Raw genomic sequence first — 26,786 nt, forward strand, 5'->3', positions numbered from 1 at the left:
GAGAAGCTGATGATCAGTAGCTAAGTTGAAACTTCACTGTACTAAGAGACAAATAATGTGACGTGGCATTTTTGAAAGGCAAATAAATTTTTGTAATACTATTTTAATGGACACGTCAACAATTATTGTATCAACAGTGCACCTCATTTGCCACATATAAGCCTGTCCATGGGTTGGGTCGAACTTTCAACCCACTACCGACCGAGAGGATGATCTATTCGGACAGGTTGGAACATCAACGAGTGGCAGTTGGGTTCGGTTGGAGTCGAATTCTAGAAAATAGAGAAAATCCGGTGAGAAGAGAGTGAAAATCGGCCAAAATCTTTTGAGATTTCATCGAAAGTAGCCAAGATCTCGACTAGATCTGGCAAAATGTCATCGGATCTAGCCAAGAACAAGCCAAAAAACATCTCAGAACTCATCGGATTTATCAAATAATGCCAGAATATTTGTGGGTCGGTCGGATCAGGTTTTTGGGATTTTGAAGAAGGAGAATCGACGTCTAACCCGTCCAAGTCAGGTGGAGGAAGCAATCCGTTGCCGACCGTCAAAGAAGTCAATTCGATCGGCAGCAGGCCGGGTTCGGTCTGAAGAGTCAGGTCTAGCAGTTGACTAGATAACCCTAGCCATATAGACTATTTTCCGTTAGTGAGATAACAGTAAGGACCAAAAATGGAACAGTTTTTTTTTTTTTTGGACTAAAAGCGGTAAAATAAAAAAGTAAGGACCAAAGTGAAAATGGGGTGAAAATGTAGGGACAAAAATAGTATTTTTGCCTATTATATAGGTAGATATCTAATTTTCTTTTTTTTTAATTTATTCTTTTAGTTTAGTTTTGATTTTAGTATTGAGCGAAATAAGAGCTTCTTAACTAGTTTGTCTTTAAATAATGAACAAATCCTTAACAAGTTAGAACAACAGAGGTACTTGTGCAGATTTTTTAACTTGAGCAAGTTATGACGGTAGACTTTTGATTAATCTCCCATGGATCGTACAAGGTGTTGAGATTGACAAAAGCTCAAGCTTTCAACAATGAAGATTTAGGAATTTGAAAGAAGGAGAGAATCAATCTGTGAAGTTGTATATGCAAAAGTGTATTAAATTACAAAAACTCTGTGCTTATATATTAGAAGCAAATCATAACAAACTAACAATCTAAACTAACTAAAACCAATAAGAACAAGACACCTGGCACCTAAAACAGTATTTAACAACTAACAAACTATTACAGATAACCTACTTGTAGTTTATAAAGTTATTACCAAACGACTGTAGCTTACACGGATATCAACATTTACCATTCTTCTTCTGAACTGCTTCTTCTTCTTCTTTATTCCTCAATTCTTCAATCTGGTTTCACTTTAAGTCTTCAACACAAGGCACAGTTGCTGGTCCAGTAGGTCCACCTTGATATCTGAGCTCAAACATATGAATATGAACATGCTTAATTAAATGAATAATAATAAAACTAATTTAACACAAATTTGGAAGCTATTAGCAGGCAGCAGTAGCAACTATAGTACAAATAACGTGAATTAAGTCCAAACCATCAATTTGAAAATTTTGTGAAGAAGCGAAAGTTTTGATACAAAATAATTAAAACTTAAGCCATAAATTATCCAAAAAAAAAATATTTTTCATATGATAATTCAATTCACCTTTTATATATATATATATATATATATATATATATATATATATATATATATATATATATATACATATATATTATAAATTATAAATAATATAATACATTTTACTTTATTATTGATCCTAAAAAATATAATTTTTAATCAAAAAATAGAGAGGATCCTAAGGGGGTGTTTGGGAGAATTGTTTAAATTATATTGTTTGGATGTTTTTGATATATGTGAGGGTGAAAAAGTCTGTGAAAATGTGTGTAATATTGTTTAAAATGTATAGAAATGTATTTAAATATACTTGCCAAACACCCCTAAATTACCACATATGTAACTTCCAAGAATTCACAAGGAAGATACCAACAATTTTGATGTATGTTTTAAATTTGAAATTTAAGGCCTGTGGACAAAGAAACTTGCACTATGTAGTCTATACGTCTTATGCACATAAATTTTTTTTTTTTTTTTAAATGCATGCATGCATGCAGAATTGTCTTTGCAACTAAAATTTTTGTACTTCCAGTTCCACGAGGGGTAACAACTTTAATTTGCGCAAGCTTCCATCTTAAACTCTCAATATCAATCTCATCCGTGGTTGCAAAAGTTTGCAAAATACAAAAAGTGCTTAATTTTGCACATTTTAGCTAAAAAAACACTAATATCAGTGCTTATAAAAGTGCACAAATATACAAAACTACTACAATAACCGTTCATGGTAGGATATATATGGAACTTGTTAGAGCAAATGTCATTGTAAATTGGCTAATTCTTTGACAAAACACATTTTACTTGTAATTAGATAAATCTAGGATGGTTTAAGTCTTTAAAGAATAAGAGTTCAAGTCTAGTATTGAAACCATGTAAATCTATCCAAGAAACAAGTGAAGAAGTGTAGTTCATTATAACTCAACAGACAAATCAATCAAGGATTAATGTTTAATTCTCATCAGCTCTCAACGGAAGCTGTATCTATTGAGAATTACGAAATTCAAATTTCCAGATCTGTTTTTCATGCATATCCAAGTTATTTGTGTATGGTTTCTTTTCTCACAACTCTAGATATATATAAGGATTATTTTAAGAGTCGTCTCACTTGATTGAAAGGTTATTGCAATTGTTGTTGCACTCAAATTGTGACTGGAGACAATTTGCCCTAATTCATCTTTCTCTTGTATGAGCTATTGCGTTTGTGCGCCAATGTTTTTGTAACCAAGGAGCTTCTTGATATTCATCATCTAGATGAATTGAAGAACTTTGCAGCCAACATCTTCCTCAAGTTCGTGTGTTAGTCACGTACTTGGATCCGTACATCGATTGGTTAGTCACGTACTAGAAGCCATGCATTGAAAAGGAAAGATTGTCACTACATTACAAGTCCAATTGGGTATTAGGATAAAAGTTCAACTGTAGGTTGGTATAAAGTACTGAGATTCCTTTACTTGTAACTGATTGGTTTGATAATAGTGAATTCTCGGGTGTGGTGACCTTAAATTCATCTGGTGAGGTTTTGCCTCGGTAATTTTTTCCATTCCTAAACAAATCACCCGGGTCAAATTTATTTTCTGCTACATTTAGTTATTGCATGTAATTGTACCTAATTAATTCACTTGGCTAATTAATTGGTTAATTTACCAAATGGGTCAATACATTCTTAGCCTATCAGTGCATATATGCACTATTATTGTAGTTTTTCTCTCTTCCCCTTACTCTCTCTCTCTCTCTCTCTCTCTCTCTCTCTCTCTCTCTCTCTCTCTCTCTCTCTCTCTCTTCAACCCATAATCTCTGTGAGGGAGAGGCAATTTCATCACCATCGCCATCGTCACATGTGGATCGGTGATGTGAATTGGTGCTGGCGGTGTAGATAGGTGCTTGTAGGTCGACGAAGATCGGTGTTGCTTGTGGGTTTTGATGCTTGTGGTGCTTATGATGGAGAGTTGATCTGACCGTGAGAGAAAGAAGAAGAAATAAGAGGAAGAAAAAGAAAGAAGAAATGGCAGAGAGATAAATAAAAGAGAGAGAGAGAGAGAGAGAGAGAGAGAGAGAGAGAGAGAGAGAGAGAGAAGAAACGGCAGAGAGAAAATGACAATAGAACAGGATAAAATAATATTAAAAAAATATTATTTATATAAATATAGTGTATAATAGATGGATTGATGTGAGTGTTTTGTAAAAGTGATGATGTAAAATAGAAAATGTAGTTTTCTTTTGTAAAATAGATAGAATCTGTTAGAAGAACTGATGTGGTTACTCTAAAACTCAAATTGAGAAAAATAACTAGCTAATTGTGGGTTTCTGTCTGAATATTGTATGAAGGTGAAATATGTTGTTATTCTAATCTTTGTGGGCATCTTCAACTGTACAATAAATCAGACACTAAGGTTTCTAAATATTTTTTTAGAATTATTTATTTTACTTTTAAACCATATTTCTTACTTTTTAAAAAGATTTCATAAGTTGTAAGCAATGGTGGCAACACTATGAATATTTTTTAGAGTAGTCACTAAGAAATTTAAATTATACAAAATCAAAATCTAATAATGAAATAACTTGAATATATAAACATAAAAAGAAAACACGCAAATACATGAAGTATTATAATTTCTTTTACTAACAAAGAGAAAAAAGGGGAGAAATTTTGATAAATGAGATTGAGAGTAATGATATGAGAGTAATAAAGTGAGAGAGTGAGTCTAAAATAATCATGGAGAAGTAAAATATGGAGAGAGAGAGAGAGAGAGAGAGAGAGAGAGAGAGAGAGAGAGAGAGAGAGAGAGAGAGAGAGAGAAAAGCAAATGATATTTGCTAAAACTGTGAGTAGAGTCATTAAAGGAGAGAAAAATTGTCGCAACTGCAAAGTCAAAGAAAACATAACTACCAGTACCGCTAAGGAGAATTCATGAGCACATTATTTCTATTTGTACCCTTTTTTAAAGGAAAAATGAAATTAGAGGTTATTTCTAAGTAATGGGTTGAACGAGTTACAAATTTGAATATGTTAGGGTCATATTTTCTACGTGTTGGCTTATCTTTTTGACAAAACGCATTTTACTTGTAATTGGGTAGATCTAAGTTGGGTTTAATGTATCAACAAATGTATGAAGTTTACTTTAAGAGTGGTGTCATTAAAGACATGAAGATTGATCCAAGAAACAAGTGAAAAAAAATTATATCATTAAAGCTCGACACTAGCATTTATTGAGGTTTAATGAGGAAGCTCAATACAAGCTCGATCTATTAAGATTTATGAATTTAGAATTCTCAAATTTGAATTTTGACCCATGATGACTTGGATGATTAGAGTTTCTCTCTTTACAACCCTAGACCATATAAAATGTTTATTTTAAAAGTTATCAAATATACAAAAATTCAATTAGAACTTTTACATTCTGTGAGAAGCTACTGCGTTTTGTGCGCCTTAATGTTTTGTAACTAAATGCTTCCTAATCTTCAATGTGCTTCGAAGTGAAAAACTTTGCAGCCAACAACAGTCAATCAAATTGTTGGAGTTAGTCACGTACTGGAATCTGTGCGTGCAAAGAAGTCTACTCTAAGATCAAGTCCAACTAAGTATTAGGGTAAAGGTTCAACTGTAGGTTGATATTTTGAGATAGACCAAAGTAGCGGTAAGATTCATCATATACTTGTAACCATTTGATTGTCAATTAGTGAATTCTTGGAAGTGGTGACCTAAAATTCACCTAGCGGAGCTTTTGCCTTACAAGAGGTTTTTCTCATTCGTCAACAAATCAACGTCATTTATTTTCTGTTGCATATTAGTTTATTTGGTGATTTGTTGGTGCCTCCATGTTTTGCATGTAATTTGATCGAATTAATCAACTTGGGTAATTAAATTAAGGCATAAATGCATTTTTAATCCCTACATTTTGCACTTTTTCCATTTTGGTCTTTGCATTTCATTTTTACCACTTTTAATCCCTAAACCAATTATCGCCTGACACTTAAGTCATTTCCATCACCCAACTAATAGCAAAAGCTGTCGTGGCTGATAGTGAAATAAATAAATATATATATATATATAATCACACACATTAATGAATTAAATTAAAATAAATATTAAAATAAATTGAAAAAATTAAAAAAAAAATTAAAAAAACTCATTAGTTTTTGGGAAGAACATGACTGTTAATTATCTTCATGTTCTTCCTTAAACATGTTTGATTGGCTAAAAAAACCACTAATCTTTTCAACTCTAGCCCTTAATTTCTGTATCACTTCCCTCTACCCACCCAAACTTCTAATCTTAGTGCCCAAAACCCTTCCTTTGTTACAATTTGGATGACCAAAATTCATATTCTTCATTGCTTTGAAGGAAAGCCCATACCTTTTCACAACAATCTCATCTATAAACTCTAGGAACCTTACCAAATCTCTGCTAATTGACCTCTTACCATCCTTAATCATTGAATCCTTACCCTGAAAAAAAAAAAAAAAAAAAAAAAAAAAAAAAAAAAAAGCCCCACATACTTAAAAAACAAAAAGAGAGGAACCTTGAACAAAATAACAAATAACCGTGAAAAATTTACTTGAATATAGTCAAGCTTGAGAAGCAAATCCATGGCTTTGTGAGAAAGAGTGTCATAATCGAAGTGGGTCTCATTGGAAGTCGAGGACTTGAGAGAGTTGAAGGCTAACTTGATGAACAAGGTCTTTGAGGTGTCTAAGGGTTCTTGATCTACGAACAAGGAAGGCACGGAAATGGGTTTGGGTAACACGAGCGGCTAAGTCCCTAAGAGAGTGTGGAGGACTGTAATGAGAAGAAGAAATAGAAAAATGGTGGAGAGAGGACTCAAAGGCATCGATGCGTTATTTTAAATCTTCGATATTTTAAATTTCTAGGCAATCAAACATGTTTAGAGAAGAACATGAAGAATATGAACAGTCATGTTCTTCCCAAAAACTAAGGAATTTTTTTTAATGTTTTTTTTTTAAATTTAATTAATTAATGTGTGTAATTATATTTTTTATTCCACCGTCAGCCACATCAGCTTTTGTCATTAGTTGGGTGACGGAAATGACTTAAATGTCAGGCCTTAATTGGTTTAGGGACTAAAAGTGGTAAAAACAAAATGTAGGGATTAAAAGCGTATTTACGCCTTGAATTAATTAACCAGGGTCAATCTATAACCCACTAAAATGATTGAAGTATTTTTTTTAAAAGGCTTTTTGTTGAATAACATGTTCACTTGTTTGGTCTAGTCTTGTTTTTGTTTGAGTTATTTTTGTTGTTATTTGAGTTATTTTTTTATTATTGTTATTTTATTTTTTATGTTTTTGGTTAATGAGTTAAGAATAATATATTAGGGGGGACATAATTATTTTTGAAGAAATTCTATGTCCACAACATTTTCACAAGTTAAAACTTACACCAAACTTATGTGACAAGTTATTATTTGTGGATAAAAATTTGATGTTAGTATTAGGCCAAAATTAGAATCTTTAAAAGCTTACTGCATAAGATTTGTTGTAAAATTATTATAAAAATGTTGTAAATGTAGTATTTCTCTTATTTTGTAGAGCCAAAATTATTGTGATTTTTAAGCCAACGTGTTTAACATTTTTTTAGGATAGTCGCAATAGGTTAGTTTAATATATGAATTTTTTTGCAAGTTTCTACACACTCACACACACAAATGTTTTTTGCAAGTTAAGGTGGTCTTGTGACCACTCACATCAACATGGAGCCACATAGTAAGATTATTTTTTAACATATAAAAAGTGGACAACAAAGTGTGGTATCCATGTAATAATGGTATAAATAATAACGCCAATACCAATACCCATACCACAAACAATAACAATAACAATAACGATAACAATAACAATACCAAAAACTAGAATTTTAATTAAAAAAAAACTTGTTTCTATTTTTTTTAATATAATTTTTCTTATAAAAGAGTCCATTCATACTAAAACTTGGTGAGAATAAACATAATAAGTTCTTATGTTGATTGCACGTTTTCCCCTTAATTATTATTCATTTCACATCAATCTCCTACCTAGAATTTAAAATAGAGCAATATCCCCCCCCCCCCAAGTTAATAGGTGATTGGCATATGCTCCAAAACTAATAAATTCTATTAAATTAAACATTTTAAGAGAAAATTATTTTTATTTTAAATTGTCAAATTGGGCTCATACTTAAAAGTATCACATTTCCCATGCACAACCCATGGATGCATAGATTATCAATAGTCACCTCAAACAACAACCACACACTCATTGATGAATCCACCTTTTAATTTTGTTTATTTGTCAGCTATAGACTAATTAAACTTGGCATAATTTTACCAGATTTGTTGATCAGCATTTGAGTCAATTTATTTAAAATTCACTTTTTGTGTAGGAATTCACAGTCTCATGTCTGCCTACTATCAATCTTTCTTTCATATTTTCTAGTCATAATCATCGACAACCTTATCTACTCTGTGTTATTTCTTCACAAAATAAAGTGGCCCATAGGTGACTGTTGTTGTTGAGTTTTAGTTTGTATATCCTCGATTGGCAAGATGACAAATTTTAGTTTTTATTTTATTTCATTTGATTTGTTAGTTTTTAACATGTAAGAGTAATATTAGTGGCTTATTTGTGGATTTTTTTTTCTTCAATGTATAGTTGGATGATATTTTTTTTTGAATAATAATAATAATAATAATAATAATAATAATATAATAATAATAATAATAATAATAATAATAATAATAATAATTATTATTATTATTATTATTATAACAAAAACATCATAAAAGATAATAACAATTTCAGTAAACATAAATATATGTTTATGTTTATGTTGTTACTGTTGTTGTTACTCCTTTGTCCATAAAATAGAAATATTTTTTCAAAACTAAAAAAAAACTTTAAAAAATTTGATTAAATTATATATTTGGTACTTAACATTTCAAATATGTTAGGTTAGTACTTAACATTTTGCTATTGTGTCAAAAAATATGCAGACATTGGTAATGGTGATTGTAAGGACGTATTTCGTGCCTAGGCCCAACAAGAAGGAGGGTATAGGCCCAAAGAGCCCAAAACAAAAATCTTGTTTCTAATGAGCTTAAACAGTAACAATAATAGCCCAAGATTACAACACAACAAGGATGAACAAGTTTATATGATGAAACTTATCCTCGAACTCAAGCCGATGACCAAATGCTTATATTTCTCCTTATTTAAAGATTACTTACAATATCTGGTCTATAGTGTTCTTCCTATCTCTCGATCCCCTTTCTACAAGATCTTCCTCCTTCTTATAGTTCCTCTTCCCCTTCATTCTTGTTCTCCACGTGTAGATTCCTACTGCCCCTCTTGATACTTGTCCAATCAACCTCTTATTGAAATCCTTAGGTAATAGCTGTAAAGCAGAAAATTACTGTTCAGGTATCACTTCTTCATAAATGCGGCCAAAGACTTAGGTATAGCATTGAATGCGGTGGTAGCAACTTTCTCTGAGATCTTTCTTAACTGCCCTTGCTCTCTGTTACTTTTATATAACATATTTTCATTCCCAAGACCTTCCAAAATATCATTCTAGTTAACATGACATACCATTTAATCCTCATTGTATTTATCCGAGGACGCACTCCTCCTCGAATCATTTACATTCACTTCGTCTAACACACTTGCTCTTGGGTTTGTAAGTTGGATATCTTTATTACCATCAACCTGTCCTCGGGCAAGTAAGCGTCCTCGAATCGAGTCCGTGGCCCAAAAACATATCTTCGACCTTTTATCCTCACAATAGCCCCTCAAAACTTCATTTTTCTCTCAAATCCGAGGAGAAAATTGGAGTTTTGACCCAACATTACAACTTTCACACGTGAGAATGTCGTTTCCCACTTTTGAAACTGTTTCTGACGCTTCGAAACGCACGATGCGCCCATTAAATGCTCCAGGCAACGCCTTGTGTTCCACGTTCAACAGTGAGATGTAAATCAAACGGTTAGAATTTCTCCATGAATTTTGAGCGGGATATCTCCCACTCAGTCCTGCCTTTCATATAAAATGCCTAGTAGGTCGCAATTCTTCCATTACTTTAGAAATCGATTAGCCCTTAAGAATCCTTTATTCCTATTTCTCAAGAAGCTCCTAAAGAGTCACCTGTTCTTTTTCCAGTAAATTTTCACGCTCCCTAGTTCTTTTCTTCTCTGCCATTCTTCTCGGCCCCATTAATTTTATCCATTTTTTTCCAAATCTTCATTTTTATTTTGTCCAAATGGGTAGATTCAAAGGTTTAGTAGACACTCCTGCCAGTATGGAGGGCTTCCGAGCCAAATACCATATTCCCCAAGGAGTGGGTTTGAGGTACTGTGCCTCAAACCAGATTTATACTAATAGGGAAGAAGGGGAAGTTGTCATTCCCATAATCGCATTCATAGAAGGGGGAATGACACTCCCTATGGGGAATGTAACTCAAGACTACCTGTTAAACCATAGGTTATGCCCTCACCTTTGTGCACCCAATGTATTTAGAATTTTAGGTTGTGTTGACGCTTTCAATGAGCAGATGGGTTTGAGACTCACATGGCACGACGTTGTCCATATGTATGAGTGTCGCTCACTTGAGGACTCAGGGTACTACCTCAAGTCTAAGTCTAGCGTTGCCAAGCTCATATCTTGTCTTCCCAAGTCCAGCAAGGGCATGAAAGACGATTACTTCATTGCCTCTGGGAGTGGAATGATGGCCTTCACTGCCTAATTAAGGAGGGAAAACCAAGTGTGATTCCATAGGATTAGGATCTTTAGCATGGGATTTAGCTCTTTAACCTTATCATTTATATTTTATTTTACATTCATTTCCTTTTGGTATTAGAATTTACTATTCTAACCACGATCTGCTACTTGGATAGTTTTGTAGATAATCGACACGTGTCACCCCGCTTAAGCTTAACAAACGTCAAAGACCTTAACAAAGTTTTAAGATCCAAGGCGTTTGTCAGCAAAGACAGACAACTAAGGGTAGTTCATCTCATCTTGGGTTTCGAGCCACTATCAACCACCTTCCAGGACATCATAATAGCAGGCGACCATAGGCCTCGAAGGATAGACGTCTCCAAATCAGGATTTCTTGCCCGACAAGACCCTCCTGACGAATTTCCTATCATTCTTTACGTACACCCAATAGCAGCAATTCCCCCTCCTATACACCCTGAAGCAATGGCTTCCCGAGAAGTCTACATCCTCATACTTGTCTCTCAAGGAGGAAATAGACCAATTCCGACTCGAGAAAGTAAAGAAGACTCCAGAATGTCCTATTGTCTACCTCTCAGACAAAGAAAGTGAATGAGATAAAAGCTCGAGTATTAAAGGTTTCATAGTTGCACATGTAGATAGCAGCGCCGAGGAAGAGGAAGAAAATATGTCTCTGCAAAACGGAAGAGGCTTGAAGGCTATCCTTGCTGATAGGGTTAAGCAAGCTACCAGGGGCACTTCGGGGACTTAGCCCTCTGCCAATCCCCCACCCCCTCCTCCTCTTCCAGGTACCTTGCTTCCCATACCCAACCTTAAAAAGTGTACGTATTTAGACCCCTGTAAACTATATTGTTTTACCTAATTAATTAACCAAGTGAATACTTAGGTTTATTATTCAAATTTAGGTTAAAACAATAATAATCATATCATGTAAAGCAGCGAAAAAATAAAGAATACAACGATATGATAAACCAAGAAAATCAAACCGGTAAAAAACCTGAGGAGGATTTAACCTAACTATCCTTAAGATAAAACAACAAAACTACTATGAAAGAATTGAAATTTACACAAAAACGACTTAAACCACTAACATTATATTGCTACCTCGAGTAGGAAACTTACTACCACGACCCCATGATAGTTCTGAGTCCACGGACTACTTCTTTCCTTGGCTTTTGCAAAACACAAACACCCACGTTTGTGACTTTGAGATCCCACTCAAAGGTTTAGCAATACAAACTCTCCTGTTTGTGACTCCAAGACCACCCTTGAAGGTTTAGATCATCAGCACCTTTGATGACTAGAGAAGGCAGCAACTTCTACAACACCGGATCTTGAGATTCTTCAAGTAATAACACCGGTAGAAGATATGAGAGAGCTTTTTAGGAACAAAACCCTAAATACAAAAGAGGTAAACTCTTCTCTCTCTCAAAAGCCTTATAAAAACGTATTTAGGGTTTCTTTTATATACTGGGAGAAGTAGATCTGAAACCCTTATCCTTAACGGGCTTGAACTGCTGTTTGGGCTTAATTAAAATTCTGCGAATACGATTCTCGATCGGTCGAGCCTGTTCTTCGATTGATCAAACCCGATAGATTCTGAAATCTTCTTTCTGCAACTTGTATGTTCTCGTGTGTTCACGATTTACCAATTGTTTTAAACTTTTAGAACCTAACAAAAGAAAAGACAAGATGAAGTTGAGGAGGGGAAGCTGGCTTGACAGAAGGGGCCTAAACAACAAAAAATAACTAAAGGCTAGACACAAGCCTCTTCTGTGGAGAGCAAGGAGAGCCATGAAGTGGCCAAGGTGTGCCAAACCCCGTCCAATTGGGCCCCTCTGTTGGAGTTGGATGGAGCCACCATTCCCCGAAGTTCCACAATAAGAGAATTTCAAAATGGGCATGCACATTATCTGGCTGAGGACTTAGAGCAGCCTATACTTCTGTCTAAAGATATGGATACCCTAAGAAAAATAAGGCAGCAAGAGCTCTTTCTGTCCCTCAAAAGGGACTTAGCCTTGGTAAGATTAGTTGTTAGCGTCAGCATCTTCTCTTGCATTATTTTGTTATTATTTGTTTTCTATTAGTGTTATTTTATTTTTATTTGTTTTTTGTTGTGACGCACTAGTTCGTTGCTTTTGGGCAGACTATCTAGGAGGTATTTGTTGCCGAGGAATGGATAAATGATGCTCGGAATGAGGCTAAAGCCAAGGCCAATCTCAAGGCCGAGACTAAAAAAGCCTTGGGTTTGGCTGAGTAGGAGAAAAAAGAGCTTACTGAAAAGTTGGTAGAAGTGGGGAAGGGAAGGAGGAGTGTTGAGGCTGGGCTTAAGACTACCGAGACTCAGGCGGAGAAGCAACACAAACAGCTCCATTACAAAGGAATAGAGCTAGCCACTACCCAACAAGAAGTTTTAGGCTTGAAGAGTGAGTTAGCCCAGGCTAAGGAAGCGGCTCCCCAATTAGGATAAGGTTACTTACTAGCTCATCACAAAAGAGCTTCTTCTTAACACTTCCTCTAAAATCCTTAGATATCACCTAAAACAATTTTACAAGTATCATTTACTCAATAATCGAATAATTTAAGAAAAACTTATAACGATACCAGGCCAGAAGAGAAATTAATAAAAATACCCAATACCTGACCACTGTTATTTCACACCAAAATTCCACATAATCATAATATTTTCCTTATTTTTCTGCCACCATTAATGCCCTAGAGATAAGGCTAAAATTTCTAGTACTATATCATACTAGGATTTATTAAAAAAAAAATCATACTAGGAAAGACAAGGCACCTAGACCCATCTTCAAGTATTACTTCCTCTTCTTTTTTTTGTCGGGTATTACATTGGCGAAATGTGTAAATGGAGTTGTTACCCAGTTTAGGTCCAGGAACCATAAATATAGCGCCTTCATAGAAGGACTGATCATTACCAGAGCACGTATTCGGAGTTTAGGTATGAGGATGGAAGGTGTTAGGCACCCAATCCCACCCAATTCGTGAGTCGACTTCTACTTATTGTGTTCAAAGTCTTAATCTCATTAAAGGCATAGTTAACATGTTATTCTAACTCGCACACACACACACACTTGCATGCATCTAAAGCAATTAATATGGCATAATCATCCCCAAACCTAGCATTCATCTATCATGGCATATAAGCATATATCTCCAAGAGCAGAAAATTCACAAGGCAGAACTAGTTCAACATATTATAGCATTCATACCTCAAAATCAAGGGTTCCAATCAAGCATGACATGTTCATCACCCCTATCACATTCACCAACCAAACACATGTTCATAGTATTGTGCATGACTTACTTCACTTACCTTACTACATCACAGCACTTATGCATTAATGCATGATCATATTCAAATGCGTGTTCATGGTATTCAAGTAAAAAAAAAACCCCCTAATTAGTAAGCATAAAAAGATAAAACAAAGCAAAGTAAAACAAAGCAAAGTGAAACAAAACAAGGTAAAAAAATGTATATAGATTGAAAACTAGGTTAAACAAAGGATAAACACATAGATAAAACAAAGGAAAAACAAATAGAAGGTGAATTAGGGTTTCTGCGTAAGAGTATGTACGAGATTGTGTATGCATGCACACCCTAAGAACCCTAACCCAGAAACTACATAACAGACACACAAAAACAAAGAATCTAACAACTTAAGGGTGTTTTGTGACAAACTCCCTCTTTTATTTAAACACCCTCTTTTATTCACTATTTCCTAATAAATCTTATGTGTTTGACCACCAAAATTCCTCCTCTTTGAAAAAGTACCATTTATAACTTTATATAGTCAAAAAATAAGGGTTTAGGATGGCTTCCAAATGATGTAGGATCCATTCCAAACCTAGTTTAAATGTAGAAAACTTGTCTTACATAGTTTCTGGAACCATAGCTTGCGCACGCATGCACGTTTGTGCGTATGCATGCACACACAGAACTTGAGCATGCGTGCACATATGCATATATGCGTATGCATGCCCTAGGATTTTCGTGGTCTTTCTTTTCCAAAAATAATTGATTTAGTCCAAAAATAAGTTATATTTTCTATAAACACTTTGCTCATGTCAATTTTCATCTGATTGGGTCTTAAACTAACCTTGGGCTTTAGAATTTTGACATCATCGAGGAATGGGGGTCTTAGTCGTAAGGAGTACAAAATGTAGTGTCTACACTAACGCTTTGTTTGTTTCAACAATGATATTTTCTAGAAAATGAGTTATTTTCTAAAAAACATTTTCTAAAAAATATCTCATTTTTCAATGTTTGATAGCAACTTTAAATGAGTTAAAAAACAATCTTATAACTTCCATTATTTAGCTTGTTGTGAGATAGAATTGTTTTCCAAAAAAATTTAATGGAAAACAATCTTTAAAAATAAGCCATACTTTTTATGTTGACCAAAGATAGTTTTCCTTTGACTCGTCTTTTTTTATGCTACCAAATACTGAAAAACAAGAAAAACTATCTTTACACAAGGTTTTTCATTAAAACAAACAGAGCGTAAGCACTCAAAAAAAAAAAACTTTTAATAGGCACTCTGGATTATAATTTATTTCTTTAAGGAAATGTTCAAATTGCATTGCATTTGGGCATCTATGTCTACCGCATTTTGTTCCTTTTAATCAACACAAAATATAGAGTTAAATTTATTTTTTCTTTAAAATAGATTGTAATAATACACAATCTTTGTCCTACCATTCAGCTGATTAGTTTTTGATCTGGCCACACACCAAGGTAACAAAATAAATTATAAAGTTTTTGATCTTGTCACACTCCAAGTTTTTTATCGATACAATATTATATATAATCCTTGATAAAGTTTTCATTAATTTTCTTTCATACCTTGTTATCTTCAAAAGATTATGAAAGTAGTAATCTTATGGTAAGGGTACATACCTTCTTAGAGTAGTAAGGGCGCCAAAAATCACTGCTTAAGATCAAGGACAGGTACCAGTAGAGGCCATCGGGCTGTCGATGTCAGAATTGCATAAAATTTGGAAAGTTGAAAGGAAATGACATTCTAATCCAAACTTGCTTGAGAACATCAAGCATTGCCTAAATTTAGGTAAATTCCTTCGTTAAGGCTTCGAAAACAGTATTTTTACTATTTATAGTAATATTTACTTTTCCTTAATAACTTTTAATTTAAAAGTCAGAATAAGGACCCGTCTGTTTTGGGACGTCTCTTAATGACTGTATTTTCAATTTTCGAATTTATTTCAATTTTCTATTTTTGGCAAAAATCACTATTTTGCAACCTAATTACATAATTAGTGCGAATTAGGGTTTCTAGGCATTTTCCTAGCCGCCCTATGTTTTTTTTTTCATTATTTAAACATATTGTAGCCTCCAAGGCAATTTAGTTTTCAAATTTATAAAAATACAGACTTTGTCTATTTCTCTCTAGTAGGTTCTAGAATCCTATCACCGTGTGGATTTAAGGGACTCCTCATGGATTCGAAGTTTTCATTCAGAAGCTAATATGTTTAGTTTCTTTTTTCATTCAAAAAGAAACATGTTTGTTTTTTTATAGCATCCATGATATCACTAAAGGCCATGTGGAGAGAGAAGCAGCAGAGTATATTAGTGGAAATTTCATTGATGTGAGATTTTATATTTATTTAATTACATATTAGTGGAAGATTAATACTAGAGCCACAAACAATTTTACAAAATTCATTACAATTCTTATTTAAAAATAAAATAAAATCGACTATCTCCTTTCCTTTGTTCACCTCACCCTCTCATCTCTTTATGCATATATATCTAGTGACTTACTTGTTTGAAAAATTGTTTATAACTAGCATTACTTTTATTGAAAACTTCATTGAATATGTTTGTTTGTTTGTTTATTTTATTTTATTTTATTGTATTGATGAGTGAATATGTTTGTTAAGAAGCCAAAGTTTGGTAACTTTAGTCACAAATTATCATAAAAAGCTCTTGTCCCTTTTAAATATACCCATTTCGTCTTTTAGATTAAATAATTACAAAATAAAAATATATTTGTTATTATTTAAATTTTTAATGATGTACTATATTTGTACTATATTATTTAAAATTTTAATGATCTAAAATATACTGACTCTTAAATTAAAGAAATAAAATGTTATTGATAAAAATGGAGGGCAACCTTACAATGTGATTTCGAATTCTATTACCAGGAAGATACTAACAATGTTTACTGATACAATTAAAATTTGAAATATAATACTTGTGGACAAAGAAACTTGCACTATACGTCTCGACCAGTTCATAAAAATTAGAGGCATGCATGCATGAAATCTTTGCAACTGAAGTTTCTGTCCACGCGGGGATAAGCTATTTTGCACCAATTAGCACCTTAACCTTGCCACCATCTTCACAACTTGCACGTACGGCATTATGTCGGGCATGTATGTTTTTTCCGCAAAGTATTGACTCTGTGTTGCAAATTTCAACTCTTCTTCATGCCAATCCCTCCCTATATACAATATCTCCGGAAATTGATTTCAAATTTCATGGCACCTACGTACAGCGCTGTTTCAAAGCAATTTCCATGATGATTCAGTGAAGATGTTTCTCTGTATCCCTGAAATGTCCACACCCTTCTTGCACGGGCCGCGTTTCCTTTTTCTATTCCCTTATTTAACCAGGTAATTAGCCCCAGGCATAGTCATATATCTCAAACTCTCTCTACTGTACAGAAGAAAAGATGGCGCTTCTAACTATTGTTCTTCTCAAAGTCACAGTGGTGATAGTTCTTTTCTTTATGTGCATGCCTGCACATGAAGCTAGGACAATTTCCCATGGACAAAACCAAAACATGATGAAATATTATAAGGACAAGTTGATTGGAGCAGTACAGCAAGGTGAAGAAGACCTTCCATATGTGTCCAATCCAACTTCAATGATGAGCCAAAAGGCCTTACTTGTTACTGATCACACTATTGATATCTCTCCTTCGCTTCGCCGAATGCTGAAAATGGGTCCTGTCCCTCCATCTGGGCCAAATCCACCCACCCATATTCCTCCTAAAACAAGTCACAATGCTCCTCCTTTTCCAGGCTCAATGGAGAAGAGTTCTCCGTCTTCCTCTATGCCCAAGGAGAGTACCTCTATCCCTTAGGTTGAAGCAAATGACTCAAATTAAAAGTATGGGGGTTACCAAAGCTTATGCTGCATTGTTTATTGGGCTGTGTGCACATACACATGTATCTACACATTATGTACAACTGGTTTTTCCTTTGTTTACTTATTTATTTTTTAATTTGGTTATTCCTTTAGGTGTTTCTGTGTATGTAATGTACCTCTCATCTTATATTACATTCTTAATCATTTTTAATATGTTTATTCCTTTCAAGACATATTTGATTCTCGCAGGACTCACAGGGCTCCACGCGCGCAATATCTCTACTAACGAGGAAATTACTTGTTTATCAAATATATATATATATATATATATATAGCTAAATAAAAAGAGAAATTACGTGATTAATTATTCAAGATAATTCTTCCAACTTCCAATGTCCAACATATGTGGCGGTGAAAAAGAGAAAAACAAAAAGCATAGAAGAAAAAGATTACTTTAGTACTTCAATGTATTATATTCAACATGACTTAATGTTAGTCTGGTGTCCCATTCAATATTTTAAATTATTAGATCGAAGCTTTGCTCTTACAAATCCTTTAAAACAAATAAAAATAATGCAAAGAGTTCAACTGGTGGTCATATGGTAATAGTATCATATTTGTGATATTTTTGTTTGTGGTTCAAACTTCACTTTTCTCTTTTCAACTATTCACCTATAAAAAATTATGATGATTAATAATCTTTTTTTTTTTTTTTTCTGTTTTTGAGAAGAGATAATTCACAATCATAGTCCAACTATCTTTTTGTTGAAATTTATTAGTTTTAAATTCAATCTGTCCATACTCCATACTAGAAAAAATTGTTTTCCACGTTTCCACCGGCGTCATAGTGACTTGCATATTGTTATAAACAATTATTAGGTTTTGTTTGTAGAAGTTAATTGATCTTGGCTCAAAAAAATTGGACTTTGGTTGGTAATATATGATTCAAAGAACGATACCGTTTTCTTCTCTTTATTTATTTATTTTTTCAAGAAAATAAAAAAAAGTTTTAGTTCTTGAAAAATTTTCCAATGGTCTTCTTTCATGCCTTGTTATGCTTAAAAAATTATTGAAGTAGTAATCTTAATTATTATAGTCTCAAGATTCAGCTATGGCAGAGTTCGATGTTGAAGTGTATAGCAGCCACGAACTTGTGCAATTATTATGTTTGTTATGACTGTGGGCATGCATTGACGAGGCTAGTCCTTTAACTAATTATTTTTTAATTAAAACTTAAAAGAGAAAGAAGAGACTAAAATAAAATTGTATATAAAGTTCGTTCTCTTTATATATAAAATATGGGGGTTACCAAAGCTTAACATGTGTCATGTTGTATGGTTTTGCCGCCTAGTAAGGTTATTTTTTAACATATAAAAAGTGGACAACAAAGTGGGGTATCCATGTAATAGTGTTATAAATAATAATGCCAATACCAATCCCAATGCCACTAACAATAACAATAACAATAAAAATTCCGACAACAGCAACTTTGATTAAAATAAACTTGTTTCTATTTTTTGTAATATAATTTTTCTTCTTGATAGGCCAAAAACGTATTGACCTTCTGTGATGAATTAAGTTGACTAATTAGCCAAATTATTAATTAATTAAATTAACATACAAATTGCGTGGTAGCACAAACAAATCACCAATTAAACTAAGTATGCAACGGAAAATAAATGACACGGTGATTTGTTTACGAATGGGGAAAACCTACACGGCAAAAACCCCACCGGGTGAATTTAAGGTCACTACTCCCGAAATTTCACTATTATTACAACAAGCGGTTACAAGTAAAAGAATCTCAAGTACCTTACCAACCTACAGTTGAACTCCTATCCCAATACCCAATTGGACTTGTTCTGTAGTGACAATTTCTCCTTTCAATGCACGGCTCCTAAGTACTTGACTAACCAATTGCGCGAATCCTAATACTCGACTTACTCCTTTACACGAATTCTAGTACATAACTAACTCCACAGCAACCCTTTGATTGTTGTAGTTGATTTGCAGTAGCTTCACATAGAAACACCAATAAAATCTTCAATGTTGGTGCAAGAGACTTTGCTTGGTCACAAAACCCAAAGGCGTACAAGAAACGTAGCAAGAACTCTTTCTTCTGTAGAAGGAGGCTAGAGTTTCAAAAAGAAAATCTTACAAAGCTCTCTGGGGTTAAGTTTTTCTTTTTCCACCTCCTTTAAATAGGGGCTTAATGGGCTCTCCTATTCCAAATAAGTTTACACAAACCTTGAGCTTTCCTGATCCAATAAGAATTATACAAACCCATTAACAAATAGCCTTTTAGAGTAAAAACGTTGTTGGCTATATTCTGAAACCCATAAACTCAATCGATCTAGACATCTGTCGAGCTTTAATAAATCTCGACAGATCGAGCTTCTATCGAGGAGGTATCGAAACCTGCAGTTTGCACTTTTCTTGAGCAGTTCTTGAGTAACCTTCATGTCTTTAATTTAACCACTTATAATGATCATCTTGAACCTACTTAGATTTACCCAAATACAAGTAAAGTGCGTTTTGTCAAAAGATATGTCAATTACATAAAAATATGTCTCTAACACTTCTTAAAGAGCCCATTCATACTAAAACTTGGTGAGAATAAGCATAATATGTTCTCGTGTTGATTGCACGTTTTCCCCTGAATTATTATTCATTTCGCATCAATCTCCTTCCTGGAATTTAAATAGAGCAATATCCCCCCTTAATTAATAGGTAATTGGCATATGCCCCAAAACTAATAAATTCTAAACATTTTAAGAGAAAATTATTTTTATTTTAAATTTTCAAATTGGTCTCATACTTAAAAGTATCTCATTACCCATGCACAACCAACAGATGCATAGATTTTCCATAGTCTCCTCAAACAACAACCACATACTCATTGACGAATCTACCTTCTAATTATGGTTGTCTGTCAGTTATCAATGAGTTAAAGTTGGCATAATTTTACTAGATTTGTTGAGTAGGTAATTGAATCGGTTAATTTAGAAATTCACTAAGTATGCTGAAGTATTAAACTATACATCACTAGCCTCTTTGCACATGCGTTGCACGTGCTTAGGGGCTTTATTTTTTTTTTAACAGAAAAATTTTCATATATACTAATTTATGGTGGTTGTATTTTTCAATCACCAAAATTTTCAGGGGAGTGATGAGATTTATGGGTTTGTCATATTATGTAAAAATTGTTGCTTAAGAGAACATGAATAGTACATGTATTGATATATCCAACAATAATTACGGTCCTTCTTAATAAAGCTAATTTTTAACAACAACCATAGAAATTGAATTGGATAATTTAAAAATTCACTAAGTATACAGGAGGTGTAAACCATATTCCATCATACTTTCCATCACTCTTTCATATTTTTTGTTCATCTTCATCGATAGCCTTATCTTCTCTTTATGTCATTTCTTCACAAAATAAATGGCCCATAGGTGACTGATGTTGTCGAGTTTTAGTTTGTACACCCTAGATTGGCAAGAAGAAAATTTTCATTTTTTATTTTATTTCATTTCATTTGTTAATTTTAACATGTAAGAGTAATATTAGTGGATTATTTGTGGATTATTTTTCTTTATTGTATTGGTGGGTGATATTCATACCAATTACCGTAACAAAAACAACATATAAAATAACAACAGTTTTAGTAAACATATATATATATATATATATATATGTTTTTTATATTTTCTTGTTTAAACAAAACATTCTAATTGAACTTAGTGAAAATAAAAATAAAAATTGACAAAAATACAAATTACTCCCTTTTAGTTTGGTAAATTTTCATTAATTTGGTAATTTAATTTTCATTTTTGTCACTTTGGTCATATAAGCTTGCACTTACGTACTACTGTTGTTACTCCTTTATCCATAACTCTGTTATTATTAAAAAAATATTTTTTCAATACTAAAAAAAACTAAAAAGAAATTGATTAAATTACATATTTGGTACTTAATGTTTCAAATATGTTAGTTTAGTTCTTAACATTTTGCTATTGTGTAAAAAAATATACAGACGTTGCTAATAGTGATATTAAACTCTTTTTTTCAATTGAGAGCTCCACCATATCAATAACCATGTGTTCTTAATTTATATAAATAAATAAATAACAGGAAAAGACTTGGCTACATAGCTATATGCACTTGGGCCTCCACAGTTTTTTCTGGCATATGCAGGCCTATGTATATCCTTCCTAGGTTTTTGAATTTACAAGTCTCATTTTCTCTACATGCACATAAATTTATGAAGTGTAAATCTCTTGGCCGTAGGATTAGCTACCATCTTGTTCAAGGTATAAACCATAATTGTATTATAATTAATTAGGCATTCTAAATTATAAAAGAAAATTAAAAAAGACTTTTGCATGCACTCTATATTGGACACAGACCAGGCACCTGAAAAAAAAAAAAAAAAAAACAACTTATAATAAGCATTCTGAATTATAATTTATTCCTTTAGGGAAAGGTCCAAATTGCATTGCATTCGGGCATCTAAGTCTTCTGCATTTTGGGCCTTTGAATTAACACAACGTACAAAGATAAATTATTTTTTCTTCAAAATAGCTTAGAATAATACACAATTTGTTTCCTACCATTCGGCTGATTAGTTTTTGATCTGGTCACACACCAAGGTAAAAATATAAAATAAATAAATAAATAAAGGGAAAGAAAGGGTTTACTAGTCATTGATAGACCATATTATTAGGTTTGTTTTTGTAAAAGTTAATTGATATTTGATTAAGAAAATGGACCTTTCATGGTGATATATGGTTCACAAAAAGATACCAATTTATTCATCAAAATCTTCTAAAAAAAATGAATTTATTCATCAAAAGAAAAAAAAATGAATAAAATGATCAATACAGTTTTATATTTGTGGTAAAGTAGTACTAGAGCCCCAAACAATTTTACAAACTTTTTACAAAATTTTATTACAATTATTATTAAAAAATAAAATCTCTTCTTAAAAAATAAAATAAATCAACTATCTCCCTTCCTTCCTAACCTTCACCTCACCCTCTCATTTCTTTATGCATCTCTAGTGACTTGCTTGTTTGTAAAATATGCATCTCTAGTGACTAAAGTTTAGTAACTTTAGTCACAAATTATCATAAAAAGCTCTTGTCCCTTTTAAATATACCCATTTCGTCTTTTAGATTAAATAATTACAAATTAAAAATATATTTGTACTATATTATTTAAATTTTTAATGATCTAAAATATACTGACTCTTAAATTAAAGAAATAAAATGTTATTGATAATAAAGGAGAGCAGCCTTATCATGTAATTTCGAATTCTATTACCAGGAAGATACTAACAATGTTCACTGATACGTTTAAAATTTGAAATATAATACTTGTGGACAAAGAAACTTGCACAATACGTCTCGGCCAGTTCATAAAAATTAGAGGCATGAATACATGAAATCTTTGCAACTGAAGTTTCTGTCCACGCGGGGATAAGCTATTTTGCACCAGTTAGCACCTTAACCTTGCCACCATCTTCACAACTTGCACGTACTGCATTATGTCAGTATGTATGTTTTTCCCGCAAAGTATTGACTCTGTGTTGCAAATTTCAACTCTTCTTCATGCCAATCCCTCCCTATATACAATATCTCCGGAAATTGATTTCAAATTTCATGGCACCTACGCACAGCGCTGTTTCAAAACAATTTCCATGATGATTCAGTGAAGATGTTTCTCTGTATCCCTGAAATGTCCACACCCTTCTTGCACGGGTCGCGTTTCCTTTTTCTATTCCCTTATTTAACCATGTAATTAGCCCCAGGCATAGTCATATATCTCAAACTCTCTCTACTGTACAGAAGAAAAGATGGCGCTTCTAACTATTGTTCTTCTCAAAGTCACAGTGGTGCTAGTTCTTTTCGTTATGTGCATGCCTGCACATGAAGCTAGGACAATTTCCCATGGACAAAACCAAAACATAATGAAAAATTATAAGGACAAGTTGATTGGAGCAGTACAGCAAGGTGAAGAAGCCCCTCCATATGTGTCCAATTCAACATCAATGATGAGCCAAAAGGCCTTATTTGTTACTGATCACACTATTGATGTCTCTCCTTCGCTTCGCCGAATGCTGCAAAGGGGTCCTGTCCGTCCATCTGGGCCAAATCCACCCACCCATATTCCTCCTAAAACAAGTCACAATGCTCCTCATTTTCCAGGCTCAATGGAGAAGAGTTCTCCGTCTTCCTCTATGCCCAAGGAGAGTACCTCCATCCCTTAGGTTGAAGCAAATGACTCAAATTAAAAGTACGGGGGTTACCAAAGCTTATGCTGCATTGTTTATTGGGCTGTGTGCACACACACATGTATCTACACATTATGTACAACTGGTTTTTCCTTTGTATACTTATTTATTTTTTAATTTGGTTATTCCTTTAGGTGTTTCTGTGTATATAATGTAACTCTCATCTTATATTACATTCTTAATCATTTTTAATGTGTTTAATCCTTTCAAGACATTTGATTCTCACAGGGCTCCACGCGCGCAATATCTCTACTAACGAGGAAGTTACTTGTTTATCAAATATATATAAATATACATATATATATATATATATATATTAAATAACTAAATAAAAAAGAGAAATTACATGATTAATTATTCAAGATAATTTTTCCAACTTCCAATGTCCAACATATGTGGGGGTGAAAAAGAGAAAAACAAAAAGGATAGAAGAAGAAGATTACTTTAGACATTTTTGCAGTTTTAATATAAAGGGGTTTTGGGTTGAGTCCTCAATGTATTATATTCAACATGAATAAATGTTAGCCTGGTGTCCCATCCTATATTTTGAATTATTAGATGGAAGCTTTGCTCTTACAAATCCTTCAAAACAAATTAAAATAATGCAAAGAGTTCAACTGATGGTCATATGGTAATGGTATTATTTGTGATATTTATGCATGTGGTTCAAACTTCACTTTTCTCTTTTCAACTATTCAACTATTCACCTATAAAAAATTAAGATGATTAATAATCATTTTTTTTCTTTTTTTGAGAACAGATAATTCACAATCTTAGTCCAGCTATCTTTTTGTTGAAATTTATAAGTTTTAAATTCAATCTGTCCATACTCCATACTAGAAAAAATTGTTTTAATTTCCACGGTTCCACCGGCGTCATAGTGACTTGCATATTCTTATAGAAAATTATTAGGTTTTGTTTGTAGAAGTTAATTGATCTTGGCTCAAAAAAATTGGACTTTGGTTGGTAATATATGATTCAAAGAACGATACCGTTTTCTTCTCTTTATATATATTTTTTAAAAGAAATATAAAAGAGTATTAGTTCTTGAAAAAATTTCCACTGGTCTTCTTTCATGCCTTGTTATGCTCAAAAATTATTGAAGTAGTAATCTTAATTATTAAAGTCTCGAGATTCAGCTATGGCAGAGTTCGATGTTGGAAGTGTATAGCAGCCACGAACTTGTGCAATTATTATGTTTGTTATGACTGTGGGCATTGACGAGGCTAGTCCTTTAACTAATTATTTTTTAATTAAAACTAAAAAGAGAAAGAAGAGACTAAAATAAAATTGTATGTAAAGTTCGTTCTCTTTATATATAAAATTGAGACCTTGTATTTATACAATATCATTTATACAATTTTAAAATTTCTTTTTATCAAGACCTTTTAGTACACAGAAAAGTTCCTTTTTCTGTGTAGATTCTGTAGAAAATAGAAAGAACTTTATATACAATTATATACTAATAAGGTCTCAACTCTCAAGACATTTACTATACAGTTATGTAGTATGACCTAGTAATTTAAAGAAAATGGAAAGGTATACTAAATAAAGAAGACACCATCAATTGGCCTATATATTAGAATGCATTATTTGACCCTAAAAGAAAACACTATCATCAATATGATTAACTGATTGAAACTTATCCTTTTTTTGGTAATCAAATGAATAATTTAATCATATTATAATACATTATTTGACAAGAATGTTGGCCACTAACAAAAGTGTGTTTTTTAGACGTAGAAAGTTAGAAATTTCCATTAAAGAGGTAATGAGGAATATACATTCGACCTTATTGGACCAGACTTTCTCCGAAAGGAAGAGAATCAAATACAATCCAACCCTAGCACCACGTTGCATACATGCAAGTTTTGCCATAACCCTACGTGCACTGACCATAAGGAGGAGAAACTCCAACTGATCATCAACATAAATATATAACCAACTGATTTCCTCTCAACTTTGTAAGCTGGGGCTGCACCAAAATTCACAAGATCATGTTTAGATGGATCAGTGTCGCTTGGGTCTGGTTGGTTCACATGCTTGCTCCAAGTCGCTTGTGCGTGAATGGCAAGCAAACGATTCCCTCTAGTTTTTTTTTTTTTTTGATATATATACACCAATAGTTGGAAGTCGGAATTTTAATTTTGAATATCAATCTTTATTGGAAACACAAAAAATTGTCAATCAATTAAATTATAAGGTTTTGGGCGACTCCCATCATCTTTATATGCCACTATATATGTTAGTTAAATGATACAACTCCTTAATTAAGTAATTTAGCAAATCCTCAACCATTTTTGTTATATTTTTTTTGTTAATTTATAAAGAACATCCGAAAAATTAAGATTTTCAAAGAATGGGTCTCAGTATGGCTTTCGTAATATTATGACCATCCATGGTCCTCCATCTATCAGCTTGTCTTCGACACATTAAGTTGCAAAAGACCTATAAAGTCACGCATGGACTCAAATTTTATATCTAAGTTCCAAAAATAAATAATTATAAAGTTCTTTTCTGTTTTTGTCTTTATTTTGGTTTAATTTTTATAAACTACTTTTTTTTTTAATTGGCACAGATTTTTCTTTAGTTTCTTTGTCCGTATGTGGAGTTGTGGACCAAAGAAATTGTTCTTTAGATTGCAATATTTAATGTTTATGTTATTGAACCTACTCCATGTGCTAATTTGAAAGGTAGGTATATACGGGATATACCTGTTGGAAAGCAATACTGATTTAACCCTTGTCTCCAACTTTTGATTTCTTATATCCTCATAAATTTTAATGTGAACTAGTCAGTCAATCCCTTTATTTCAGTTAGTGCCCAGAATCTAGCTGCGCGTGCTATGTCATGGTGCCTCTAATTTGGAGTGCGCTGGAATAACCATGTTGGACAACTGTGGTAAAACGTTTTCAAAGTGCGCCCATTTATTTGAAATTTTAAAGGGCCCAAGCGTTTTAATCTGAAAGAGTTCTCTTTTCTTTTCTTTTTTTTTTTTAATCT

At 32.9% G+C, this 26,786-nt stretch overlaps 1 pseudogene; it reads right to left on the reverse strand.

Annotated features, from left to right (window-relative positions):
• Positions 1–5,783: 5,783 nt before the first annotated feature.
• Positions 5,784–9,815, reverse strand: LOC142609276 (BAG family molecular chaperone regulator 8, chloroplastic-like; annotated as a pseudogene).
• Between the last annotated feature and the right edge of the window lie 16,971 nt (positions 9,816–26,786).

Source organism: Castanea sativa, chromosome 9 (genome assembly GCF_040712315.1).
Source record: "Castanea sativa cultivar Marrone di Chiusa Pesio chromosome 9, ASM4071231v1".
NCBI lineage: Eukaryota > Viridiplantae > Streptophyta > Magnoliopsida > Fagales > Fagaceae > Castanea > Castanea sativa.